This window comes from Nycticebus coucang, chromosome 2, assembly GCF_027406575.1.
Source record: "Nycticebus coucang isolate mNycCou1 chromosome 2, mNycCou1.pri, whole genome shotgun sequence".
NCBI lineage: Eukaryota > Metazoa > Chordata > Mammalia > Primates > Lorisidae > Nycticebus > Nycticebus coucang.
This window is the reverse complement of record NC_069781.1, coordinates 103109306-103113826: the sequence shown is the minus strand read 5'-3', so window position 1 is coordinate 103113826 and position 4521 is coordinate 103109306. Positions and strand designations below refer to the sequence as shown.

Here is a 4521-nt window from a genome sequence, read left to right as displayed (position 1 = left end):
AAACATTACTGAGCAATAAAAACAAAGCAGGAGGAATCATGCTACCAGACCTGAGACTGTACTATAAATCCATAGTGATCAAAACAGCATGGTACTGGCACAAAAGCAGAGAATTAGATGTCTGGAACAGAATAGAGAACCAAGAGATTGATCCAGCTACTTACTGTTATTTGATCTTTGACAAGCCAATTAAAAACATTCAGTGGGGAAAAGATTCGCTATTCCCTACCCTAACAAATGGTGCTGGGTAAACTGGCTGGCAACCTGTAGAAGATTGAAACTGGACCCACACCTTTCACCATTAACTAAGATAGACTCTCACTAGATAAATGATTTAAACTTAAGACATGAAACTATAAAAATACTAGAAGAGAGTGCAGGGAAAACTCTTGAAGGAATCGGCCTGGGTGAATATTTTATGAGGAGGACTCCCCAGGCAATTGAAGCAGTGTCAAAAATACACTACTGGGACCTGATCAAACTAAAAATCTTCTGCACAGCCAAGAACATAGTGAGTAAAGCAAGCAGACAGCCCTCAGCATGGGAGAAAATATTTGCAGGTTATACCTCCGATAAAGGTCTAATAACCAGAATCCACTGAGAACTCAAATTTATTAGCAAGAAAAGAACACGTGACCCCATCTCAGGGTGGGCAAGGGACTTAAAGAGAAACTTCTCTAGAGAAGACCGACATAAAATCTACAAACACATGAAAAACAGCTCATCATCCTTAATCATCAGAGAAATGCAAATCAAAACTACTCTGAGATATCACCTAACCCCAGTAAGAGTAGCCCACATAACAAAATCCCAAAACCAGAGATGTTGGCATGGATGTGGAGAAAAGGGTACACTTCTACACTGCTGGTGGGAATGCCCACTAATACATTCCTTCTGGAAGGATGTTTGGAGAATACTTAGAGACCTAAAATAGACCTGCCATTCTATCCTATAAATTCCTTTAGTAGGTTTATACCCAGAAGACCAAAAGTCACAATATAACAAAGACATCTGTACCAGAATGTTTATTGCAGCCCAATTCATAATTACTAAGTCATGGAAGAAGCCCAAGTGCCCATCGACCCACGAATGGACTGGCAAGTTGTGGTACATGTATACCATGGAATATTATGCAGCTTTAAAGAAAGATGGAGACTTTACCTCTTTCATGTTTACATGGATGGAGCTGGAACATACTCTTCTTAGCAAAGTATCTCAGGAATGGAAGAAAAAGTATCCAATGTACTCAGCCCTACTATGAAGCTAAATTATAGCTTCACATGAAGAGTATAACCCAACTATAGCACAAGACTATGGGGAAAGGGCCAAGGAAGGGGAAGGGAGGGGGGAGGTTTTGGTGGAGGGAGGGTAATGGGTGGGGCCACATCTATGGTGCATCTTAGAATGGGTAAAGGCGATTGCACTAATGTACACAGCTATGATTTAACAATAAAAAAAAGAAAAAAGAAAAAAATAAAAAATAAAAGTTACTCTGAAGAATTTTGATTGTTGAAATTAATTCTTCAAAGGTTTTCAGAACATTGAGTAACTTCTAAATTGTATCCTCTTCCACCTACTAAGGATCTGCTGTTAGGCTGATTGCTTTAGGTATTTGCTAGTTTATACTGAGTACCTTTAGTATTAGAGGATGCATTATGTCTTTCCGAATATTTCTGAAAGGCGTAAGACCCAAATGTAATATATTCCTTCAAAATACTATTAAAAGATGTTTGTTTTTCCCTGTTTAAATTCCATGGCATAGAATTATATGCTTTAAATCTCTTATCGTGAGTTAGGAACAATGATACACAACTTGTAATATTGCAAAAGAAGGTACGATAGCGTGCCCTCTCAATGGTGTATGGGGCATTGTGTAGTAGGCCCTCATGATTGCATAATTATCCTGGAGAATGTTCCCATAACTATCTTGCTCATTTACTGTGTAATTAATATTGATATTGTCCCTTTTAAATTGATGATTTCCTTTTTACACGTACAAAAGACAATTACAAAGGTTTTATTGCCCTGTGGGACCTTAATCAGCTATTTGGCTGTGATAATAAATTTCCTTTCTGGTTGATTAGAAACTTTAGTCTTCAGTCATAAAACAGGGAGTCTGGCTAGAGATAGGAGTTAAAAATATCCTCCATAGTTTTCAGATAAGGTGCAATTTTAATACACTCAGATGAAAATAATTAAAGCATAAAACATTTGACATTTTAAGTAGTTTAAAATTAGAGACTATATAATTATTATATACCCATTTAATAGGCAGGTTACACAAATATTTCATTTAGAAATCACAGATAAAAAAGGTCTGATACATCTTATCTGATTTGTGGCTTTTATTAAATTTTTACTTGGTAGTACCTCAGGCTAAGATTTACTAATGAACAGAAATGTACAGGGAGCGTATATCAGTTATATCTAACTCATGGAGAAAAACATGAAAAAATTGCTTTTTAAACTTACAAATATAACATTTTCTTACACATAAAACATTTAAAATTGCTCTTAAACATAAATGTACAGGAAGCGTATATCGATTATATCTAACTCGTGGAGAAAAACATGAAAACATTTGCTTTTAAAACTTACAAATATAACATTTTCAGGTGTATCATTTTAGGGAATATGGTAAGTGGTGTGTCAGATATTTAAATTAATTTGACTTGCTAAATTTTATCAAGCCTTGCTTTCAGAAACATTATCACTGTGGTTCCATCACTTAGCGGTTATTGTCTGTGGAGAAATAATTTTTTTATTTTTAATTTTAATTTTAATTTTTTTATTGTTGGGGAATCATTGAGGGTGCAAAGAACCAGGTTATACTACTTGCATTTGCTGTGTAAAGTCCTTCTAATAATAGTGTCCTGTCCCCAAGAGGTGTGTCACACACCAGGGCCCTACACCCACCTTCCTCCTTTCCTCTCTCTGCTCCCCTATTCCCTCCTCCCACCATGTACTAACCTCAATTGTCCTCATATCAGAATTGAGTACATTGGATTCTTGCTTCTCCATTCTCGTGATGCTTTACTAAGAAGAATGTATTTCAACTCCATCCAAATTAACACAGCCAAAAGATGTGGCTGAATAGTATTCCATGGTATACATATACCACAGTTTATTAATCCATTCCTATATTAGCAGGCATTTAGGTTGTTTCCACAATTTGGCAATTGTAAATTGAGCTGCCATAAATAGTCTAGTGCTAATATCCTTATGATAAAATGAGTTTTTTTCTTCTGGGTAGATGCCTAGTAATGGGATTTCAGGATCAGATGGGAGGTCTAGTTTGAGTGTTTTGAGAATTCTCCATACTTCCTTCCAAAGGGGTTGTATTAGTTTGCAGTCCGGCTAGCAGTGTAAAAGTGTTCCCTTCTTTCCTCAACCATGCTGGCATCTGTAGCTTTGAGTCTTTGTGATGTGGGCCATTCTCACTGGAGTTAGGTGATATCTCAGGGTGGTTTTTTTTTTTTTTTTCATTTGTTTCCTTTGACAAGATACAAGACAAACACCAGTTTGCCTGAGTTTTAAAAGGATATTTGCTTTGCCCCACTTAAATGACCAATAAATCAGGGTGGTTTTGATTTGCATTTCTCTGATAATTAGGGATGATGAGCATTTTTTCATATACTTATTAGCCATTTGTCTATCTTCTTTGGAGAAGGTCTATTCATCTCATTTGCCCATTGATATAAGGGATTGTTGGCTCTTTTTTGTTGCTGAATTTGAGTTCTCTGTAGATTCTAGTTATCAAGCTTTTGTCCGATTCATAATATGCAAATATCTTTTCCCATTCTGATGGTTGTCTATTTGCTTTGGTTGTTGTCCCCTTAGCTGTACAGAGCTATTCAGTTTAATTAAGTCCCATTTGTTTATTTTTATTGTTGTTGCAATTGCCACTGGAGTCTTCTTCATAAAGTCTTTCTCCAGGCTGATACCTTCAATTCTTTTCCCCACATTTTCTTTGAGAATTTTTATTGATTCATGCTTTAGATTTATTTTTATTTATTTATTTTTTTTAGAGACAGAGTCTCACTCTGTCGCCCTTGGTAGAGTGCTGTGGCATCACAGCTCACAGCAACCTCTAGCTCTTGGGCTTAGGCGATTCTCTTGCCTCAGGCTTCTGAGTAGCTGGGACTACAGGTGCCCACCACAGAGCCCAGCTATTTCTGTTGCAGTTGCCACTGCCTGTCTAGCTGGTTGGGGCCGGGTTCAACCTGCCACCCTCAGTATATGGGGCTGGCGCCCCCTTCACTGAGCCACAGGTGCCGCCCCATGCCTTAGATTTAGATGCTCTATCCATCTTGAATCAACTTTAGTGAGTGGAGAAAGGTGTGGGTCCACTTTCAGTCTTTTACACGTGGTTATCCAGTTCTCCCAGCACCATTTATTGCATAGCGATTCTTTCTCCCAGTGCGTGTTCTTCTTTGGTTTATCAAAGATCAGGTAGATGTAAGATTTTAGTTTCATCTCATGGTTTTCTATTAGATTCCAGGTGTGTCTATTTTTGTGCCA

General features: G+C 37.4%; 1 pseudogene; it reads right to left on the bottom strand.

Annotated features, from left to right (window-relative positions):
* Nucleotides 1–3484: 3484 nt before the first annotated feature.
* Nucleotides 3485–3578, bottom strand: LOC128580313 (uncharacterized; annotated as a pseudogene).
* Nucleotides 3579–4521: the final 943 nt, after the last annotated feature.